Source organism: Pogona vitticeps, chromosome 9, assembly GCF_051106095.1.
Source record: "Pogona vitticeps strain Pit_001003342236 chromosome 9, PviZW2.1, whole genome shotgun sequence".
In the NCBI taxonomy this organism is placed as follows: Eukaryota; Metazoa; Chordata; class Lepidosauria; order Squamata; family Agamidae; genus Pogona; species Pogona vitticeps.
Genome location: NC_135791.1, coordinates 11,079,974 through 11,104,900, shown reverse-complemented (window position 1 = coordinate 11,104,900; position 24,927 = coordinate 11,079,974). Strand labels below are relative to the sequence as shown.

The 24,927-nt window shown below is 42.2% G+C and overlaps 1 protein-coding gene across 8 annotated transcripts in view; it reads right to left on the bottom strand.

Annotated features, from left to right (window-relative positions):
• PTPRU (protein tyrosine phosphatase receptor type U) overlaps nt 1-24,927 on the bottom strand; it is a 464,942-nt gene that overhangs the window by 439,132 nt on the left and 883 nt on the right. The window lies entirely within an intron of this gene.

Below are 24,927 nucleotides of genomic sequence, written 5' to 3'. Positions count from 1 at the left end.
GAGATTATGGGAGTCAAGCAAATAACACACATTCTCTTCTTCAGCTCAGGTAAGTTCAGCAGTGACTGGATTCAGATAACAGAAAAGACTGCTGACTGCAGCATCAGACTTAGGAACCATAAGTACACATATCACAAAAGTTGGCTTACACTAGAGTAAGAAGCTGGCCAACAGCTATTCTCCAGAGTGTTGGGCAGAATTCTTTCCTAGCCTTATCCAGAAATCCCTGGTTGTATCTGGTCGACTGCCACCCAAGTAGCAACTAGGTCTACCCCCAGTTTGATTCCAGAATCTTAAAAAGGCAATAGAATCAAGGAAGTACGCTCAATCAACCTAGACAAATTCTATTCAACTAGCCACTCAGCAACTAGCAAGCAATAGTTAATCTTCTTCTGTAACCTGGCATAGCCAGTGTTGCATTAATATTCCTTTATAATTTTTTTAATGAATGAGGAATGGTACAACTTTATAGATTTTACTTACATCCCATCTCAGAACCTAGACTTGGCTGGATCAAGACAAGATTTAAAAATGTGTACAGTAAAAAAAAAACATTATAAGATGGTACAACTAAAACCAGACAAAAACTCGTAGACTTAAATGAATTATAACATAAAAACCCTAGAGGATTTTAAAAGTTTATAATAAAAGTGTAGCAGCCATCTATGGGGAATCATTTTCTCAGTACTTAGTCAAACCACCAAAAGCCAGAGGAAAAAAGCCTTTACCTGTCAGTCACATCTAGAGATAGGCACAAACTGTCAGTTCATTTCCCAGTCAAACAAGTCTTTGGTGCTTCAAAGCCCCACCTCCTCTAGCAGCTGCCCACTCAGAAGCAGTGACTGGGGGAGGCAAAGCAGGGAAGCCAGGGCATTACTTCCAAGTGGGTCCCTGCCAGGAGAAGCGAGGCTCTGAAGCGCCAAACATCTGTTCAGGTAAGGCACAAACTGGCACAGAAAGCCAAACCAGTGGCTCATGTCTACCTCTAGTCACAGCCATACAATGCATGGTGTGCATACTCATGATTGCAATCAGTTTCCTTATATGCAACTGTCATATAATATGACAGGTATAACTCATATTACATACAAATCAAATCCCACATCAAGGTCATGAAATCTAACAAATACACAGCACTCAGATGAATCATAGAATCAAAGAATAATGTAATTGGAAGGGGCCTATAAGGTCATTGAGTCCAACCCCCTGCCCATTGCAGGAATCCAAATCAAAGAATATCTGACAGATGGTTGTCCAATTTTTTTCTCGATTCCCTCCATTGTTGTACTGCTGTAACCCTTCTTAATGTGCAGTGTTCAGAACTGGACACAATACTCTAGATGAGGAAAACTAGTACTTCACAGGATTTGGAAACTACACTTCTACGCAGCCTAAAACAGCATTTGCCATCGCACTGTTGGCTCATATTTAATCTGTGGTCTACAATAATTCCAAATTCCTTCTTGCATGTGGTTTTTTCCTTCGGTGTAGAACTTTACACTTATCTCTGTTTAAGTTTCATTCTGTTATTTTTAACTCAGTGCTCAAGCCTATTGAGATATTTTTGAAATTTTGCTCCTGTCTTCCAGTGTATTAGCTTTCCCACCCAATTTTGTGTCATCTGAAAATTTGATAAGTATTTTCTGTACTCTCTCATCCAAATCATTAATAAAAATGTTTAAGAGCACCAGGCCTAGGATTGAACCCTGTGGTACCCCACTTGTTACTTCCTTCCAGTTTGAGAAGCCATTGATAAACACACTCTGAGTACAATTCTGTAACCAATTGTGTATCCACCTGATAATTCTTCTATCCATCTCATACCTAGTTAGCTTGCTAATCAGAAGATCTTGGGTCACTCTGTCAAAAGCTTTGCTGAAATCAAGATATATTACATCTACAACATTCCCATCATCTACCATGAGGATACCCAATCAAAAAAATGAAATTAAGATTAGCCTGGCAGAATTTTTTTGCTTTTGACAAATCCTTGTTGGCTTCTGGTTATTACACCAATGCTCTAAATGGGACAACCAATCTCATCTTTTTGTATTTCTCTGCATTTTTGACATACTGAGTCTCGACCCCTCTTCCATTTTTCTGTTCTTTTTAAATTTACTGAAAAGCTCCTTTTCTAACCAAGCCTTCATGGGGCACAATTTCAAGTGTCAAGAAAAGAAGCTGCCTTACAAACATTAAAAACTCTGTTTAAATATTAAACAGGGAAGGCCTTCTGTTGACTGTGAATTCGGCGTGACTGTCAGCCCTGGTGCAGCAACTTAAATGTTTGTAAGTACCATGTCCAGCCTTTCCCTGGGGACACAAATCTCCTTTCTCCACACACAGGTTCTGCGGTGCTGATCTCCAGCCTTTGTTGAATTGCAGGGCCGTGGCACAGGAGGAAAGGAGCAGCATAAAGAGATCAGCTTCAAGACACCAGCAGTGTGGCTTCCCTCTTGCCTGCCCCACTTTGAGCCATCGGAATAGGGGGCTGAAGGTAGCATCACAAACCCCCTGCTTTCAAATCTGCAGCCAGGTCGAAGAGGAGAGCAGCTACTAGCTAGGTTAGTTTAAAAGACAATTCAACTTCAGAAGGCAAAATCCTTCACTCTGTTTCCAATGTCTGAGTGTGAGCACTGTTACTTAAGTTGCCTACATAAGAGGCTAGTATCAGAAAGCTTGGGACAACCCCAGGATTTGCCAGAAACAGTTGGGGGGGGGGAGGGAGATAACTCCCAAAACAGTCCAGTGCAGACAGTGTGTTAAGTGACAATAGAAGGATGACTATTTATTTTCAAAAGGCTTTAATGACAAGAAAGCAAATGAAACAGAGTATCCTTGAGTCTGGCACGGCTTGTTGCTACACTCAAAGATTGAATGGGAGCACTTCATACTGCACCATTTTGTTGCAAACGTTGCTGTCCACATGAATAGCATTTGCTTAGCAGGGATGACAGGGTTGGTCCTGTCACCCATATTTGCAGGCCCAGCCATGGCTTATGTAGGCTTCCCAGGACTTACCTGAATCACCACTGTAGGAACGAGATGTTTAGATCTTTTCTTTATAGATCTTGCCACAAGCCAAGCCAAACACAGCCAGTAGTAGCCACACATCTCGGAGGATAAATCTCCACACTGCAGAAGGGAGTGTTGTGTATACAACATATATCGATACAGATAAAAACAGAGTAGCAGAGCACCTAGTACACAACATATATTGTTGCAGACACAACATATGTCGATACAAGCATAAAAAGAGGAGAACAGTTGCATTTTGGATGGTAGCTCCCAGAATCATTAGATAACATGGTCTTGAGGATTCTAGAAACTACAATAAAGCTATACTCTAAGCCTTGTCTGCATAAATCTGAAATGAACAAATGTTACACCAACAGATAAAGAAGGCCTCTATATTCCATTTTGACTATTTAAGTGTAACATACATGTTAAAAAAACTGGCAGGTTGGTTTCTTGAGCTCCTGAATTTTTTTTTAATCTAAGGCAGTCCACATTTCATGCAAAAATCAATACCTATTTTGTCTGCCCTGAATCTATAACCACTACAGAGGAAATTTAGTATGAGTCAGGGAATTATGCAAATCGTAGTCCAAAAATGTAACTTTTTTGTGGTTTGTGTGTGTGTGTGCGTGTGTGCGTGTGTGTGTGTGTGTGTGTGTGTGTGTGTGTGTGTGTGTGTGTGTGTGTGTGTGTGTGTAATAAACAGATCAAAAAGAAAAGAGAGAAGCTGCAACAGCTAACGCTCTATCTATCTTCCATTTTTAGCAGACACTTCTGTATTGGAGATCTGTTACTCCAGTCTAGACAAATCACAGGGGGATTTGATTGCCTGTGTTTACCTGTATGTGCAGGACTATTTGGACTGGATCATATGTAACAGCCCTTTGTAGATGAAAGATGGTTGAGGAATTCCCTTCAGGTGAATTCCAAGGCTCAGCTACTTGTTCCACACCTCTCAGACTAATGCATGGACAGCAGCAAAGTTATCCTCGGGATTTCACACTTCTTTGAATTATGCACTGCAGTTCTCAGCTCAAGGAACGTATCAAACCATGTTTAAAATCATGCCTTTGATGACAGAACACTGCTGCTATTATATGCCATCAATTTGCTTTGGGTTTAAGATATATGAGATATTGGGAGTGGATTACTATTGTCACTTCTCAAATAAGTTTCCCTAACCAATGAGAGATTTGAACCCAGGTCTCCAACATACTGTAAAACACCTGGTCACATTACTTGGGTATTCAAATCTTAAACACAATTATGCCAGCAAGATACTGTTAATTGTGCAGTGAAGATTCCTGAGCATTTCACAAAGCCCAAGACGTAAAGAGCAAAGAACATCCTTCAAACCAAAAACCAGCAGCTCAAGAAGCCAACCTGCCAATCAGATCTAAAGGGAGAACAGGGCCCCGGTGAAAATACAAAACAACCCCCAGCATTTGGGCTGGAAATGCAAAGTTTCGAACCTGATATTTAAACAAGAACTAAAAAGTTTGCCAGACACATTGAACAAGACAATTATGTTTTGTGTGCATCTACTAATCAAGGATTATTACAAGAGTGTTAATGAGGGGCGTAAGCAGCCAAGGTGTATCAGATTCACAGAGCAAGGCCTTAGCTAAGCCTAAGATCCTTCCGGTTGTAATCTGTCCTCCAGGTGCAGCACCTATTAGGTGTTCGTAAGGTGCCTGTAAGGTAAAATAGAGAACTAGGGAATCCCATCCCTAATTAAATTCCCCCCATGACCCCAATGTTGTAGCCCTTATCCACCACCCCCTCCATCCACTCCTCCCATTGTATAATATAAGACCAAATTGCTTTGCTTGGTTTTCAAGATAGCTGATATTCTTAAGATGTTAAATTGTTAAGTCAGCCGTAAACGATTTGGTATCTACCACCACAACTATGAGATGCAGGGGGCAGAAGCATCTATAGGAGACTAAGCACTGACAAGTCCTCAAAATTAATTTAATTTGAGACATTAGTGATGGCTGTAATAAGATGCATAAAAATTGAGAGAGAGAGAGAGATCAAAGCATGAAAGAACATGCTTTAATTTTTATTACCAAAGAAAGTCAGTAACTTTTTTCTGGAGGAGTAAAGGATGATCGACTCATAATCCTAAGCATACATATCAAAGGATGTTTACAGACATGACTGCATTTGGATCACAATATTTTAATAAGCAACACAGTGCATTCCTCATTAATTATCCATTACTGCTTCATAAAGAACCTTAGGATTGGAAAGTGAATGGCACAAAACTCGTAAAAAATAATTCAGAATGACTAAACATTCCCTTTAAAATTATTTCCTAAAATAAATAGAAAATATTATTCCTTACACGAATTGTGACATAATTACTTTTGAATTGTAACTTTGTAACTCCATGGGGGGGGGGAATTCCAAAACTTTGTTATAAGAAATAACTATGTTACTTGTGAATCTGGGATTCAGCAAACTGCAAAACTACCAAGAAGTGCCAAAATAGATGTCAGCAATTTAAAAAAGCCTTGGCTTTACATAGGTAAAAGTTCCCCTTGACAAATTGTCCAGTCATGTCTGACTCTAGGGTGTGGTGCTCATCCCCGTTTCCAAGACGTAGAGCAAGTGTTTGCCCGAAGACAGTTTCCGTGGTCATATGGCCAGTGCGACTAGACACGGAATGCCGTGACCTTCCCACCGAGGTGGTACCTATTTATCTACTCACATTTACATGCTTTCGAACTGCTAGGTTGGCAAGGAGCTGGGACAAAGCGACAGCTCACTCCGTTGCGTGGATTCGATCTTATGACTGCTGGTCTTCTGACCTTGCAGCCCAGAGGCTTCTGCATTTTAACCCGCAGCAGCACCTACATAACCCCCCTTTTTAAAAAATATAGAGAAGCCAGCTGTGGGTCAAAATGACTTTGGAGGAGAGAGAAAGAAAACAGCCTCTTCAAGACAGCTTGGCACTCAGCTATTCATGGAGGAGGTTGGCTTTCTTAAACAGTGCGAAGGGCTAATTAACTGATAACCATATTAAAACCATAATCATGAGTGGGCAGCAGCACCATTGTTTTAGAAGGTGTTTTCTGAAATAAGATTGTGTTTCCAGCGGAAAATGGTGACAAATTTACAGGAACTCTAAGCATGCTCTCTTGGGGGGGGGGGGTTAGAAAGAAAAAGGGCAGAAGTGTGTGTATATGCTCTTTTGTTTCTGTTTTTAAGATCAGGACAGAGTCGTCAAAGGCCCAATTCTTCTCTGAGGAAGCACAAAGAACCATTGGCCTCTCTTAGCTTTTAGTCATTTTAGTTATTTCCCCGTCATCTTGGGTCCCTTCAAGGAGAAAGGTGAGGTAAACATATTTTAAATAAATAATAAATATTTAAAATATTCTGTACATCGGAAGATCCTAGGAAATTAAGAATATTAAAAAGCCACTTGGGCATCATCAGGGAAAGAGAAAATACACCACCAAAAAAAGATGGCCACGAAGGACAAAGATTTCCATTGTGTTTGCATAAGCTTAGCTATACGTATCTCTGTCCGTGTCCGTGTCCATGCCCGTGTGTGTGTGCGTGTGTGTGTGTGTGACTCAGCAGTCCTTCAAACAGAATTATTGTCCACTATGAAGTCGGAAACATGATCACCCTCCATTAAAATGATGCAACTCTTGAGTGAGAGGGTTGGAGAAAGGTCAATATGAAGAATAGCTTTGCTCTATTTTCATATTTCATATGTGCTCTCTATGTCTATCATTTCGATTTTGTACTCCCTATCACCACCTTCCTAGTAAGCGTAGAGCTTACTCCATGTGAAATCAAACACCGCTGCATCATTTAATAAGCCCATTTGAACACCTGCCTTCTCATCACATTAAAAAGTTCTGAAAATCAGAACTTTTCCTAACTCTGCCACCAACTCCTTTACTTTTGTAAAAACTTACCTAAAGAACAAATTTGTGCCTTGAAAGTTTGCACACTGCAAGGTGCAATGTCTGAATATGGAGCCAAGGGGTTGAGAGTTCAAACCCCCACTGTGCCTCCTGGGAAACAGTCCAACCCAGACCACCCAGAGTGTATGGGGCTGATGGGGTTATTATGTCCCTTGCCACCTGTGCACCCTTAGGCAAGCTGCACAGTCCCAGAACACAAGACTGACAAACCACTACAGAGGACTTTGTTATGTTCCTATTTATGGCAAGCCTTGTAGGGGCTTCTAGCTATGTGAGATGTTCGAGGAGTGTTCACCAAGGCCACCCTCTTGAGTTTCCACTGCTGAACAGGGATCTGAACACATCTCTCTTAAATTCAAATCCAACACCCCATCTTTTACATTACACTAGTTGTTAATCTGACTACTTTATACCTAGAAAACGCTGGGAGGGTCATCATAAGTCTGGATCAACTTAACAACATATTATTAACTATAACAAAGGTACAATCCCAACTGAGATTTTGGAACTTATGTACAACATACCCTTGGCCACTAAGCTACAGACCTTCAACAACTGCGGGGTGGGGGAACAACCCTGTGCTTTGCGAACCACCTCCCTCCCCGCAATGGTCAAGGTTTACCCTTTGCTCATTCCAGTTGTCACGTTAGATTTTAAGCGCTTGGGGCTCAGACCTTGGGGAGAGAACAACAGTTTGTAGCGGAACTCTCTCCCGCTGGCCTACAAAGCAGTCAAGGGGAAAACACGACATGATCCCCAATCAATGGGCATTAGTGACGCTTCAGCAGCACAGAAAGGAGCAGAGGCATCAGCCTCCCAAATAAGTCCCAAGGGAACCTGCCCTTCTCTTCCTTTTCGGTTTGGCACTTTCCCCAAAATGTTCTGTTGCCCCAAAAGCTCACCAGAGTCCACAAGCCAATTCCCCACACAGGGAAAAGGACACCTCTCCAGGACATTGGTTCTTTTTTGCTTCTGGGCAAATAAAGTTTGCCTCTAAATCAAGGTTTTAATTCAAATTTGAACCAGGCAGCCCTTCAGTTAGAGGACTCCTTCAGAGGATGTTTCTATTTTGCAAAGTAGAGTCCCATATGAGCTCTACATACATTGTCATCCTGGGTGTTTTAGTACCCAAGATCACTTCGTCATCAACTTCTTAAATCACTATGACTTATCAACCTTGTGCTATTCTAATACCAAGATCCATGACCACTTTATACTATATCAGGGCATGCATTAAGCAAAAGGTAGGAAAAATCCCCAGAGTTATTTAGTTGTTTTTGTGTGTTTATTAACAAGTCTAAAAGTAAAACAAAAACAAACAAAAACAAAGAAAGCCCAGAAAATTAAAGACAGCTTCAAGCAGTCTGTTAGTTAGCTGATCTTTTTGACAGATCTTCACAATTTCATACAAAACATGTTCAAATGCAGATACATCATTTGTCTGTTTGAAGTATACGTCCCAGAATTCTTCAAAGATTATGGGAGCTGTAATCGAAACAGTAATTTTTGCCTGCTCCAATCAAACACCATCGGTGTTCCATCAAATCCAGCTGGCTCACTAATGTCGCCAGAATCACAAGGCTGAGGAACAAGGTAACCTTCATCGACTTCTTAATGGCAGCGCCTCTTTCCTTCTCTCCTCCCGCTACCAACCCTCATGCTCCATCACTCTGATGCAAAGGGCAGCCGTTAGGGAAAGGACGCGTCCAAGAAATGAAAGCCAAGCCAATGCGTCCTGATCCTTGACCCCAATTCCAAGCAGGCCCTCAAAGTGAGAATGTGCCTGTTCATTATTCCAGACAATAGAGTTATCTATCAGCAGGAGAGCAGGCAGCACCAGCTTGGGGCCAGGGCACAAGATGAACCAACCACCATGCATCAGAATGCATTACCACAAACAGGCTGAGACTTTCAGAAAAGTTGGTGGGCTCACTTATCTTCCTATGGAATCTGAGCTTGCTGGAGCATAACTTGGATCTTCAAACTTACGCAAAAACATTACTTATTGATTAACAGTTCCCAACAAAAAATTGTTAAGCCAAGCAAGAAGAGTCTGAAGTATCCAGAGTTGCTAACACTAGACAAAGGGCAACAATGTTGGAGAATCAGGAGGTCATTTCAATCCTTCCCCAGAATCTTATGGGCTACACACACTCATATTTCAAAACCAGGAATGACCACAATTTTAATTCTTTATTTTCAAAGGCTAATTTGAGGTTTAAATACGCCCAGGGGATGAAATAGATTTTAAATGCCCAAATGCACCTGCAGGCCCATTCAACTAATTTTTTAACACCTAATTACTGTTTTACAAAGTACTGTAGTTCAGAGGAGCCATGGTGCCATACGAGGCACCACTTGTGGTCGATCAAAGTTAGTGGAAAAAATGACACTCGTTATCTCCAGGGTGGCACCTATAAGGACATGCAGGAGCTGCTTTACCCCGCAATAGCCCTCCATGCAGGGTGGATGAAAAATCAAATTATTTTTTTAAAACCAAATTCATATAAATCACTATTTAACTTATAAGAATTATTTTGTGATTAGATTGTAAAAAAATGAATTGCTTTTAATTCAAAGCGTGATTTAAATCAAATCCACGCTGCCACCATGGCTATTGTTCTTTAGCAGCTAGATTCAGTAACATCTTCTCTGCCATGGCTAAACAGTCAGTGTCTTCTCTGTGGTCTGGAGGACAGTTCCATACGTGGGCATTTAATTCCACAGATCATCAAAAAGCCAGTAGGAAATAGAGTTTTTAGAGTATTTCAGAAGGACCCAGAAAGTCTGAATTCAGGTCATGAAATTAACTGGTTAAAGTCGGGTCAGTAGTTTCACATTGTAAGTGAATTCAAAACAATTCCACAGCATAATTGTTAGTGTAAGAAAGCAAAATCATGCATTCCACTCTGAGCAACTTGGGTGAAATAAACTGAGATATATACAGAAAGTCACATACAGTATGAATATGTACAATTGACATCTGGGAAGGAGGATGTCTATGCTTTTGCTGTTGCAGCAAAAGCAACAAAGAGTCTTGTGGTACTTAAAAGACAAACAAGATTAATTTGGTATAACTTTTGCAGATAATTGTTGCATCTGAAGGAGTGCTCCATGAACACTTGTGCCAAATAAACCTTGAGATTCTTTAAAGAGCCACAAGACTCTTTGTAGTTTCAACTGATGCACCTGTTTTCCTTGGATGGAGGGGTAGACAAAATGCCCCTTTAATCCCCACGCTCCTCAGATCTCTCAAAAGCCCTCTCCAACACACCCAAAACTGCTCTAAAATTACACAGCCCCTGTGGCATACTTTACTATTCAGGAATGATGTAAATTTGTGATTTGAAGGCAGGAGTGACAGAATATGGTCATAGCCCTCCAAGATCCAGGACTGCCCACACTTGTTCTGTATTCTTCTATCCATGCACAATCATTCTTATAATTACATATACATGTGGACTTCAAGCCCCCCAAAGGTAACGTCTAATGTAACATCTGTACTGGGCAGGACTGGCAAAGGATTCCTGATCTGTTCTGCCTTTGCAGCACGTACTTCCATATACTATGAAGCTGACCCAGATTTACACCTCTAGCCACTGCACAAATCTCCCCACATACTACATCAAAGGGACTCCTCTCAAGTCAGAACAGCTTCTACTCGTTCCAGAGGTAATGAGCATTAATCAATGGGCACAACACTTGGATGTGACAACAAGGGAGGAAGAAAAATCCATTTGCAAAGAGAACCACAAATCAAAACTATGTTAGTTCCGCAATAATGCAACCCATCTCAAATGCAAACGGCTCCAGAATAGGTAAACTAAGCATGTAAGCTGAAAAAGGTCAATGATCCTGAAGCAGCCAAACCACAAGAGGTCTGAAGTGCTCTCGTGTATTGGATGGACCAGCACAGAAATCTGTTTCAGGATTCAAGACCTGTCTTACTTTTTGGAGGTTTTCAGTGAAGACTTTGTACTTTTTCTTGATAATTCATGCGATCTTGTAGATCATAACTAGTGATCCTCCAGACATTGTGCGACTACAAGTACCACCATCCCAAAGCATTAGCTACAATAACTAGAGCTGATGGCAATTCATTTTATTTTATACTACTTTATTTGCATCCCATCTTTCTTTCAAAAGAATGACTCAAAGCAACTTATAAAATTATATTTTAAAAAATATAAATCTAAAAAATAGAACATGCTGGCCAGAATCCTGTTACTTATATCCACCAGGGTAACTTCAATCACATAAATTTCAATTGCCAAATGCCAACAATGCAGAAGCCAGTGCTTGTTTTTCTTGCCTTGGTGTGCAACAAGAAAACAAATGTCAACTCTGCAACTGGTGGCAGTTTGCTGTTGAAGTTTATGCTACCGGTGAAGTGCAATTAAACATATATGGAAACAGGCATTGAACAATTTGGAGCACATGAGAGAAAAACTTAAAGTACAGTGGTGCCTCCACTTACGAATGTCCCGACTTACGACCATTTCCAATTACGTCCATCTTCTGGGACGGATTATGGTCATACGTCAAGGCACCACTGAACAGTATTTCCCATGAAAAGCCCTTGCCTCAGCATCCAGCTTGTTGCCAAAGTCTGCCTGTTTGATATGGGAAGGCCCTGCCTGCCAGCAAAAGTTGCAACCCAACAGCATCTGGACAATGGTGGGAAAAGTCAGAATTCATAATAATGGTCTGCATCAGCTTTCTCCCACTAGTGCGTTCCAGATGTGTTAGATTCCAGCTCACTGGAGATTAAGGGTTTTTTAGTTCCACGTCTGAAGGTCACCACATCAGCCTGGGCTGTAGAGATAAGGCAGCTTCCTGTGTACCTAGGAACAGCAATGAGAGAAGACTTCAAACAGTTGTTTACTGGACATTAAACAAGTATTACTCACTTGGCAATGGGTAGTGGATCTGCAGCACAGGCCGAGGAGGAGGAGGAGGAGGAGGAGGAGGAGTACAGGGAAGGGGTCTTCATGCAGCTTTAACCTTGCACAAGACAGCTCCTAAACTCTCAGTCGGGTGACTCTTTTTGTGATATTTACCCATGTACATGCATTTTGCCTGACAGATGGAGCACATCCTAATCCCCTCCCCTTTAAATTAAATCTGGGATCAACTGAAGAAGATCGCAAAATCTAAGTCTAAAAAGGTTTCCATGTGGACTGCAAGGAGAAAGGCGAAATCTTGGCCTGAAGGTCCTCATAATTCCAGGCTGTTTCCTGTGTATTAGCACAGGTTTTCATCTTTTACGCCAGGTCCTACAATAGCTGCAATCAGGCATGGGGAATTGTTACCCATCTAAATGGTTCGGACTACAAAAGCAACACTCTGTCACCATTGGCCAGACCAGCTGGGGCTAAATGGCAACTGCAGGCCAAAAGATCTGGAGAGAAAAAGTTTCCTCACCACTGAGCTACAGGAAGCCACTGGGTGCCATCTTGTTTAGGCCTGAGCTGAGTCGTCAATCCATGGTGTGGTGTGTGTGTGTGTGTGTGGCTGAGTCGTCAATCCATGGTGTGGGGTGTGTGTGTGTGTGTGTGTGTGTGTGTGTGTGTGTGTGTGTGTGTGTGTGTGTGTGTGTGTGTACATTTCCTCACTCCCTTTCTCTTTGCCACCCCCACCCCTATTAGATCTTAGAAAACAGCTGAAACCTTGAACTGCTACCTCTGAGCTGTGATGAAATGGAGATAACAGAACAAACTGAGAAGATAATCCAGATAAAACAGAAGTGTTCTGGGGAACTGTATCCCTAATAGCCGCAAAAACACCACGGAGTCTTGTGGCATCCTCTTCAAATGTGGGAAGTGGGCTACAGTCCATGAAAGCATAACCTTGTTAGTCTTAAAGGAATGGCAACTCCTCTCTCTTTTTTTTTTTGCATTCATGCATGCAAAGGTACCAAAAAGATTTTGCACTGAGGTTAGTTTGCCATCTTGTACCGTTCTATAAAAATGAAGTAAAAGTAATGAACAACACCAGTGCTTACTCAAGGTCCCCACAGCCAGAACAACATCAGGAGTTCCGTTGCACGATTCACTGCTTTTTGTTTGCCAAGCCTCCACACAGAGTCACGCAGACTTTTCCCTCTTCTCGTCTTTCCAATCTGATTATCAATACAAACACAGCACTGAGCGTTTATGCATTCATTTTAAACAGCTTATGCCTTCTTGATCACAGTCCTAGCAAGTAATTCCCACATTAGATTGGGAAGGACCTCAGATTCAGGAAAAAGTATACAAGTGATGGGGTGGCTGTTTAGTCGGTTTAAAGCTAATTCTATTTTCACCTTTAAATTTTATAAGATTCTCAAAGAGGCTTAAACATCAAAGTAATGTGATTTTAAAAAATCATTACAGCTGGATCAAGGGACCAAAATTAAAAAGCGGGCATATACAGAAGTCCTTAAAGGTATTCTGTGCAATAAACTAGCATACGGGCAGGCTGTTTGGCACATAGTTCTTGCTTCCAGCAGCTTGATGCTTGTTCTCAGCATCTGTTAACTTTTACTTTCCACTGACAAATTGCAAAATAAAGTAAACTGGAGTGCAAGATATGGTGCTGAGTGAAAGCACATGCTATGCCAGACATCTTTTGGCACTTGAGGAAGCTCCTTATCTAATGACGTGCTATTTGCTGCCAAGATGTCTGAGATTTCTCTTACACGAGCATTAGCTGCCAATGGAATTTTGACCGACTGTACCAGTTCAGGTTGCGTAGGGGAGACTGTATGTTTGAGTTCTGTGTAGCTCAGTGGCTTAGATCTCTGGCTGCGTAGCTGGAGGAGGTTGGGAGTCTATTCCCCATGGTACCTGCTTGACAGGGGCTTGCTCAATGATCCATTGGGTCCCTTGCAGCGCTGCAGGTCTAAGCTGTTGTTGTTGTTGATGATGATGATGAAAGCAGCACATAAAAGTCTAGTTTGTCTGGAAAGATACTGACCGTGCCTGTTCCTTGTTTTCTTAATCTGTTATCTGCTTTTAGTTAAGAGTCCACATCAAGAAAGGAAGAGGCATGGACTTCACCTATAGTCCACAGTGACACAATCCAGTCCATCTCCTCAGAAGACTAGCATCTCACACTGCCACCCAGAGAAAGCAAGACTGGGCAGCTGGCTGGCTTCACATTATGACTGCAAATATACATGTACTGTACGTGTTTTTCAAATGGCCCGTGAGGCATTGATGGAAACACATTCCAAGACAGGGCAACACCTTTATTAGACCACTTAAAAAGTTATAAATAAAACAACTTCTCAAGTTCTCCAAACTCTTCATCAGGTAAAGATATCATAATTTTTTGGTAGTACAGGAAACAGTTAAAAAAACCTAGGCTGAATAACCTGCCCATGGCACATTTTAAAATTTATTTTTGGAAAGACGGTAACTGACTGCCTGGAAGAAATTCTGCGGCCATTTGAAATTCTGCCTCGTGGCGCAGCGGTTAAAACTGCTGTACTGCAGCCAAAACTGTGCTCACGACCTGGGGTCCAATCTCAGGTAGCAGCTCACGGTTCGCTCAACTTCCCATCCTTCCAAGGTCAGTAAAATGAGTACCAAGCTCGCTGGGAGGGTAGCAATATGTAGCTTGCATAAATAACTTGTAAACTGCCCAGAGATGCTTTAAGTGCTATGGAGCAGTATATAAGCAGCACACTTTTTGCTTTTCTCTTCATAAAACTGAGGCTCAGACAGTCAGCATGGCTAGCAGTTTGGCTGTAACTGACTCTAACCTATTGGGATACCAAGATTATTCTCCTCTTTTGCTGATACAAAGATTGAGACCTTGCTTCTCCCCCTCTCTCTTTTTGGCTGCTAGAGCACAAAGAGGTCTTGTTGCACCCTAAGCCAGCCTTTGGTCTGGAGAACAAGAGAGAGACACGACCAAATAAATACTTTTGCCACCTGTCTTAGGAGGGACCTAAGCTCCATTTTTCCATGGGAAGAACATCTGACCCTATTTTCATCTCATTTGCCTTCACATCACGTTTTATCCCATCTTTACCTGGAAGACTTAAAACCTCATTCTATTCACAACGTTTTAGTGATGCATCATATGTGTCACCAAAATAAATAAACACAAAGCTGTGCTCAAACTGTTCTACTTCAGATTTCAGTATGAGATTTCCCCAGTAGACTGCTCCACCACACAAACTTCACCCTTCCCCAAATGAATGTAATCTCAAATTGTTGTCAGGGATCAGCATTAGTGGCCATCACCACATAGCAGAGGACCTATCATCAACCCCTGGCAACTGCTAACCATATGGCTTCTCCTGTTTTGCCATCAATCCCCAACCCAGCTTTTCAGAGCAGGGGAGAGAACCCTTAGAACACCTCACAGTCTTCCTCACAGGCAGGAGGGAGAAGCGTATGGACCACGAGACCAGAAGCGTGGAGGAGGTGGGTCACTTGGGCAGAAAGAGAAAACGGAAACGTTGGTTTTATGGATTACATCTCCCAGCTGGAGTTGCAGCCTTTAAAAAGGCGATTTCTCCTATTTCTAGGCAGGTCAGTCGCTGGGAATATCTCGCCCAATAGCCCCTTAAAACCTGAAGTTCAGTTCTCCAACCCAATGTCAAGGGTGGGGACAGGGACGGATTGTAGCAGCATTCTATAAAATTCTATAAAAGTGAGATGCACACACCCCTCCTCCTCCACAAATTCATCTTGTATGCATTGCTGCCATCTCAGTAACACTCTGTATGATGGTAAGGATGCAAAACCTTTCATTATCATCTTTTTATGAGCCTATTACAGAGCAGGCTACAGTGGATTATAGACGTGATTATCAGAGTTTTGTAATCGCAAGAATATAACTATATAAATAGAGAAATGAACTCCTAGTTAGTGAATCAGGAATGCAGTGTGGGTGGGTCGAGGCAAACGGGCAGAAACACTGCTGTATTTGAACATCTGATGCAGCCGACTCTCGAGGGCTGTGTGGGCAACGAAAACGGCATGTCTCAGCAACTCAACCCCTGATCGTCAGGAGTCTTTTGTTCCAGACTCTGCCACTGTGACATTATTTCGCAGAGACCTTGGAAAACTTACCTTGTTCCCTGGGAGGACTTTTCCCCTCCTGGCCTTTTCAGCACTGCAGCTATTTAAAGGAGGGTTGTTCAGCTTTCTAAACCCATGAGTAAAGAGTTGGGGACCTCTGGGAAATGGAATAGTAGGTGAGTTTTCAGAGAGAGTGCTGGCTTGCCCTCCAATTAACAGAGTAAAAAAAATCACTGAAGGTGTGAAATGCAACCATGCACCACCCTCCCTGAAGATAAATATGTTCCTGTGTGATCTCTGTGTAAGAAGTGGGCAAAGATCCAAAAAAAGCTTACATTGAAATATAACAGTCTTTAAGGTGTCACCATGTTTTCGTCATTTTTTATTTTTCTTTTGGTTTTGCTTGATATACTTGCACAATCACAGCTATTACTTCTAAATTAAAGACCATAAGTAAGTTACTCTTCTGGACTACAGGTCCCAGAATGCCTACAGCCAGAATGGGCAGCTTCTGAGATTCCTGGAATTGTTGCCCATTAAAGGATTCTTCTAAGGATTTCTTTTGCTGGTATCTCGAACTGAATGGATGAAGACAACCTGAGAAATCGGAAGGGAGAGTAATCCTTTATTATCCAGCAGGTATTTGTTACTATGGTAGAATATATACAGTTTCTAGAAAATTGAGGGTGTGTGTGATTGACTCCAAATATTTATTTATTATTTATTTATTTATTCATTTGATTTATACCCCGCCTATCTGGCCCACCGGACCACTCTAGGCGGCTGATATAATGATATTATGACTATTATATTTATATACCACTGTTTCTCTAGTAAGCTCCAACTAGTGTACATGGCTCTGCTCTTCTCCACTTTACCCTCACAACAACCTTGTGAGGTAAGTCAGACTGACTCACTCATAACTCAACTAGTGAGTTTCAGTCAAGATTAAAACCTTGATCTCCCACCACTCAATCCAGTGTTCTAACTGCATAAGTGTTGGTACAGAAGAAGACTGTTCCTGGTGAGCTAGATCTCCTCACTGAAGGTTACCCTATTATTTGCAAGAGCACCTCCCAGACCCTAGGACAGCCTTTTGTATCCTCCATAGATTTTACCACAAGCATTTCAAAAGCCCGTTAACAAAAGAATGTGTGGAGGAGGGGAAGCAACTGTAATCCACAAAGACAGTCATTATTAATAATAGATAAATGACATATCAGCAGGGTTCCTCATTATAGCCCCCACCATCTTGGCTACATCTGGAAAGGTAGCTGATGCAATTAATATTCAAGTCTTACTCAGAAATCCACGCCTCCTTGTCATGCCCTGGGAACACAAAACAGACTGTGCTGCTATGAAACCCATCCTTCTTCCCCCTTCTCCCCACAATTACTGGCCTGGTACTTTCATTTTGGAATTGTTGTTGTTTAGTCGTTTAGTCGTGTCCGACTCTTCGTGACCCCATGGACCAGAGCACGCCAGGCCCTCCTGTCTTCCACTGCCTCCCGGAGTTGGGTCAGATTCATGTTGGTCGCTTCAAGGTCACTGTCCAGCCATCTCATGCCTCCTACTAAATTTATCAACAGGGGTTGGGGTGGAAAGAACAGCTTTTCTGTCTTTAACTATTGTTCAAGGAACTGAGGTCGGGGGAGACTGCTTGTGGTTCCCAAAGCTATCCAATGGGCATTGAACAATCTGGAAAAGTTTGCTCAAGATCAAACGTGCAAAGCATCCGGTGTTCTCTCTCAAGCAGACCAACAGTTCTGATGAGCGCATGTGAAATGCATCAGAAAGGGAGAGAGTAGGCTATCCCAGGACAACTGTGTTTTCCTAGCAGATTTTCAATCAAAACAAGCATGGCCCTTTGGCAGCTTTCAAATCAGCATAGGCGACACTAGGGCAGAGTAATGGATGACACACATACACCCAAAAATCACTTCCTAAACAGTATTAACAACAGAATTTTGGGGAACTACAGTTCTGAGCACCCCACTGACTGGTTAACCGTGGCAGATGGTCATGTGTGTTACAGCCCATCAAGCTGCATCCAACATATGGTGGCCATAATTGGATTTTTAAGGTATATGATTCAGCCAACCAGACATGTCATCCAGCTATACACACACATTAGTGGACTTATTTTCAGACTAGCTACCCAGAGCTCATGAGGGAGGGGATTGGGGTCCCCAGACAGAGACAGGCACAACTGCCTGCCTGACCACTGTGCCACTGTAGTTACTGTATTTAATTTTTTGAAATTGTGAGGAAAGCAATCAAAATTAAGAACTACCCATCCCGTATAGACTTCACAAAAATCCATACATTACACAGACTGGGTCTGGTCACTGCACCTGAAGAATAATAATGTAATGCTGGAAAAGAGGCAGAAGAGGGTGCTCAAAGGTGCTGTCTGTGTAGGACAGAGTAGCTCAGCAATGAAGAGGTTCGCATTTACAGTTCCAGATAATCATCATTATGGGCTGTCAAGTCAATTTTGACTTGACAGCACATGATGTCAAGGTGACCCTTCTCAGGATGTCCCAAGTGGAGACTGACTACTCGGAGGTGGTTCTCCATTCCCTTCTTCTAGGGACGTCCTGGGACTGTGGAGCTTGCCCAAGGCTACACAGGCTGGCTCTACTTGCGGAAAGTACAGTGCAGAATCAAATTCCCAAACTCTGGCTCCACAGCCAAATATCTAAACCACGCTTAGAGTCCCTGACATTTAAAAAAAATCAAGTAGGCTGGAGATAATGGTAGAGGTGCTTAAGGTTATGCATGATGTAGAGAAATTGGTTAGAGATTCCTTTTCCGTCCAGGGGATTACAGAAATCATTGAGGGCAATGCTATTAATTGGCATATATTCCCTCCAGCCCTGGATGGAGTGTGCCGTCGAATCCCAGCTGCTGTGGGGCAGGAGCAGATGTGTGCTACTGCTCTCCTGTTTTTCTTACAGGCTTTCCACAGAGTGATCACTCCGAGAAACAGGATGATGGATTTGGGTCTAATCTAAACTTTATGATTATAGGATCAGAGATTATCATTTGAGGATGAATTATTGCAGCACACTACATCATCTTCCCCCCCCACTCCCACTTCCTCCAAACCCTGAGTCCAGTCCAAAGCCTTGAATTGAATGTACAATTTCAGTGAAAGGAAACCTGGCTAATGCCATCATCACTAGTCCTGGGAACGTCACAGTGGAAAGATAGGATTATTTATTCTCACACGTTCATCTTCTCCAAGAGTATTTATATATTGGCTCCTTTCCCTTTGTAAGCACGAAGTCATCCACAGGCACAGCATTCATTTCCTGTTTGGGCTGTGGGAAGCGCAGTACAACACACAATTACTCAGAGCAGCAGTAACACACATTATGCTCTTTTCCTACAACATTTTTGCACGGCATGGCAAAAAGCAAATCCACGATTCCCTCGCAAAATACACATAACACCGTGGATGCAACAACATATGTCCGACATGCAGAATGACTTGCTTCCATTTAGAATTTATTTGTGTTTTCTACTGGGCACTTTTGGGAACTTTTTTTTAAACTGCAAGACTCAACGCTCTTTTCTGCTTTCTCTGTGGGATATGCTTCACTTGGCTATTGCACAGTGACACAGGATCGGTCAGAGTCTACAAAGTACCACCCACTTCTTGTAACAGACTTAACTGCAAACCACCAACCTTCAAATACCCAGGAATTCCAGACCTTCTAATCTAACAATGTCTGGAAATCTACTCTTTGCCTATCCAGGCTACATAGGATAATCTAGAAGGAAGTCCCGCAGGGTTCAAACACCATTGCCTCTTTGTCTGTCTCTGCCAAGACACACTTTCCCTTAACAACATTCTTCAAATCAGGGCTAGGCAACTGTGCACCTCAATTCCTTATCAATGTCAGCTCTGATCATCCCTCATCATTGACTACGGTGGCGATTGCTACTAAAAGTTGTTCACCCAGTAACATCTTCATAAACTGGCTGGATACCTCAGTAATTTAGGTATCTGGCTTCAGAGTCAGAGGTTGGTATTTTGATTCCTCTCCTGTGAACACAGCCAGCCTGTGTGGCCTTGGGCAAGCTGCACAGTCCTAGGGCATTCCCAGAAGAAGGGAATAGGAAACCACTTCTGAGTATTTACCTGGAAAAGCCTGAAAAGAATGACCATAAGTCATCATTGACTTAATGGCACATTATTATTATTTTTTATCATCTTCATTGTTGTTTCAGGTGCTGTTGGAGTTGAAGTATAAATAAGTCATAAGTTCTCTGGACCTACCCCATAACTGAGCTTTCATGTCAGTCGCAAGTTGGTTTAAATAATGTGTGCACTTAAGTCAAAGTTTATTTTTAAAGTGCCAACTGCTCATGGTGTGTGTAATCATCCCACTCTCATAGACCACAGCATCTTCTTTGCACTCAGGAGATGCCGCTTTAAAATAAATTAAATAACTACATACCCTTTGTGTACAGAAAGTCACACATTTCTCAATATTTTGAGGCTAAGTTAAGGAAGAATCTGGCCCGAAACCCTGGAAAGCTACTACCCATCAAAACACTGCCCAGCTTCCCATGTTCTTGCATTGTGCAGGCTTTTTAGCTGTCAGATACATGAGCAGACGATAATGAATGGATTTAAATGTCTTCCCAGTGCAACTTCTATTATACAGCAAAAACAGCCCTTGGGGAGAAAAAAAAAGGACAAGAATTCAAGAACTTGATGAAACCTGCTGTAATCTGGAACAAGCGTGCTGCACCTTTCAATGAGCACAGAAAGCTTTTCCCATATAACTTATCTAAAGTGCAAAGGAGGAAGAGCTTTCCCGGCATAAAGCCCCATCTGTTTTATTGAGGCAGCCATGGGAAACGGAAGGCATTTAAAACAACATAAATGTGAGTTACTGTACATTTACGGTGGTGGGTATAGTAGATGGTGAACTTACCATAAACTTGGGTAACCAGTAATTTCCAGTAAGCAAGGTTTATATAATAGGAATGCCTTCCTCCTCCTTTGAGGAAAGGGCTGTAGTTTAGCAGAACATGTGCTTTTTTCATGCAACTGATCTCATCAGTTCAATCCCCAGCCTCTCCTTTCGTATGTCTAAGGAGGACTCCAGTCCAGGATTTCAGCCTTCTAGATAGTGCTGGGCTACCATCCCCATCAGCCCTAGCCAGGACTTCCACAGTGGATGATGAGAGTTCTGGTGAACAACATCTGGAGGGCCATATGTCCTCCATCCCAGCTCCACTTTGAAACCCTGGAATCACAGAACTGCAGATCTGAAAGGTAGTCCAAAACTCTTCTCATCCATCCCCTGTTGTTATGTGCCTTCAAGTCAGAACTGAACCTATAGAGACCCTAACAGGGTTTTCAAGGTAAGTGAGAGGTTTAAGGAGTGGTTTTACCAGTTCCACACGCCCAGTGAATTTCTATGGATGAACAGGGATTCAAACCCAGGCCTCTTGAATCCTAGTTATTCACTCTACCCACTACACCGCATTGAGTATCTAGTACAACCTCTTGCATTGCATGAAATCCACACCTAAAGCATCATTCACAAATTACAACCCAAACTTTATTTAAAAACCCATATGAAAGAGAATCCACCACTTGCTGAACAGCTCCTACAGTTAGTGGCAATCTCCTTTCTAGCAATTTGAACCTATTGTTTTCACATACTGGTGTGAACAACTCTGTATAGATTTTCCAATTGTCTGATTCAATATAAAACAGATCTCTTTGTTCCTACCATTAGAAGGATCGTGAATGTCCTGCATGCCTTTATTGTTATTTTTAAAAAATCTGGCTTTGGTTCAAGGAAGGGTATGCGGCTTCAGAGGAATTGCACACATTCATGTACACGTACAGACCACCAACAAGGATACCCGACAATCGAGTTAACCTGCTGAGAAAGACAAGCACTCATAGTAAAGAAAAGACAGCAGGAACAGCAGAGAGGAAAAACTCCCTGCTAACACTGCCTGCCCAAATCAAACAGAGGTTGGAAAATCCAAGGACTGTAGAAATTCAGTAAAAAGACCAAAAAAAAAAAAAAAAAGAGTTGCTGAACAACCTAAGAGGAGGACATGCTTTTAATGTGTAATTTGCACAAAAAATATTGCTCTTTTCTTTTCAAACATCATGACTGGAAGTGATTTCCTGTGTATCCTCCATTCCAAGACTGGTCTTTTCTGTTCTTCAGATGTAGCTGGATTGGGATCACAAGCAGAAGCATCTTGCCATAGGCGCTTCTTTATTGCCTTCCCTGGCCACATATCTGAGACAGAAATGTTTTTCGCCACCACCCTGCCTTATTCCATCATCCCACATCCCACCAAAGAGAACTGAAGAGGATCTGAAAAGGAGACAACTGTTCACCGTTATTCCCACTTGAACCATTTCAACAACCTGTCAGCCCACAGGTGACAGGAAGAGTGAAAGGAAACGCTTGCATCCATTTTTGGGAACCAAGCTACTCCCAGTTCCAATTCTTTCTCTTTCTCTTTCTTTTTCACTTTTGTCTGACTTCAGGCATAACAAACATTAGCATTTATTATTGCTAATGGAAAAGAAACAGAAGAGGGGAAATCCAGCAATCAGAACACTCAACGCTCTGCCATCAGGAAAAGAAAATGAAAATTCAGATGTACATTCATTTTTTTTTCTTGAACTGGATCCCACCTCCATTGCAAAAATCTTGCTCTGATTTTGTGGAGGGGAGAGTCACGCATGGGCTTTCAATAACATTCCAGAGTCGCCTCAAACTGAGAATGAGAAGGAGCTTAGCAAGAACTCTGTTCTAACCAAAACTCACCACGTCTAAGTCCCTTGATGCCCCCAGCAGCAATTAAACAGACAAACAGATAAACACCTTTGTATCAAGCTTTTGCCAAGCATTCTATCCTTTGCCACTAGAACTTGCATTTTGTTTTGGATCTTGGGATAAAGCTGCCAACGTCAACACTGTAGTATCACACACTTACTTATACAAGGAGAAACAGCCAAACTAGCTAAGGAAGTGAAGGACCCATAATAAACACTTTCAGAACACAGCTGTGGGGGGAGGTTTCTCTCCCTCCCCCCCCCCCGCATCAGAGACAGCCACAATCAGGACAAATGATATTTATAGCCAGCCCTCCAGATACATTTCACACATACATTGGCTGATCAGACAAAGGAACCTTCACAAACTGTTGTCAAAAAAAGTATTGCAAGGTAAAACAGCACATTTAAGAATGTAGCACTTCATGTGGATAAGCCTACAATGACAACAGAACCCCCCCCCAAGCCTACAGCCTCATCATAAAAGTATTACTACAAGCAATATATATTTTTATGAAACAGTGCAAGCCAAGTGTTTAACTTGCTTTCTTTGGAAGCTCTGGAAATGGGATTTTTTTAAAAAAAATGTGAGTGCCATTAAAAATATTAACTTTTGAACACAAAAACAGAAACTTCCTTTCTAAGCTTTGTTTCTGAGACTTGTTTGTTTAAAGGGAGGACACAGCTTTTGTTCTGGGGGGAAAACACACACAGCGGATGCCTGCAGATCAGGAACAGAGCACGTTATCTGTTCCTGGTGAATATCGTGCTGCTAGATAAGTTTGATGTGGCAAAAACTCCTAATACTAGCTGCCTTTTTAAAAAAATATATATTAAGGCTTTAGAGAAATAAAAGCCAGCCTCTCCCTTCTTCGTAAGGAGCGTGTATGTGTGCATGTGCATGCATGTGCATGCATGGCAGTTCTCACATACACACAGAGGGAGTCATGTTCTGCTTCTGTCCCTTAACCAAGGGTGCCAAAAGTTGCCAGACAGGTGGCATTTTATTACAGGAGGGGAAAGTTCGCACCTCAAGCTCAACAAGCGTATTTTCCAGCTATTTTTCATTTCCCAATAATTCCCCCTCCAATGCTAAGTGAAATTACAAATCTGACAGCATGCTCAGGGGGCAGTCAGAAGGCAGACAGACCTCAAGAGTTCTTTCAGCATCATAGACAACCCGAGGGATCCCTTAGGGCAGTGGATTTTAAAGAAGCACCAAGGATACAGCTCACCATGATCCAAGAGGGGTGTCCTAGGATTTCTAGATTTAACTGCAAACCACCAACCTTCAAATACCCACATGTAATGCATTACATGTAGTGCCTAGTACAGGCTCGAGGGACGTGTGTTATCCTAAAAGACCCAATTGCCGCTGTCAGATCAATTGATAAATATACGAATATTACTATGCAGCAGTACTGGGGGGGGGAGCATTTCTTGCTTGGATCTTCTTTTCCAATCACACATAAATATGAATAAGGGAGAAAAGATCATCTCATTGGTCTCTTGCATCTTGTTTCACCAGCTCCTCACTCCCTGCAGCCTGCATATTTACACGCCTTCTGTAAAAAACAAAGTCTGGGGCTGTCATTCTATAATAACCACCCTTCTTCACCTGGGAGCAAGTTCCATGGGACACAACGGGGGCGTCCTTTTGCCGTTCATACCCATACGATAGCACGATCAAACCCACTGCCAATAAAGTGGGAAAGAAACGGGAGATCGGGTGACACAGAAAACCGAAATCAAAGATCTTTCTTTTTGAAAGTACGGAGGTATTCCACATCTATGGAATGGGTTCGGGAGCCGAGAGAGATAGGGATGAGAGGGGGGGGGTGCTCTCAGAAATGAACGGGTTTTTTTTTTCCTTCCACTGCCAGCGCAAACCTATGCCTGCACAGTCGAAAACCAGCCCGCTCAACTCGGTGCCACTTTTTCCCAAGTAAGTGAACACAGGATTGCAACCTCCGGGGCCATCTCAAATCCATGCCTCTCGGGCAGTTTAAGCCGTTCTCTTAAGCAGGACCCAACGCGAGACTAGAAAAAGGAAAGAGAGAAAAGTTGCCTGATCTCCCCCACCCCTTTTTTTTTTTTACAGCGATTGCATGAACAC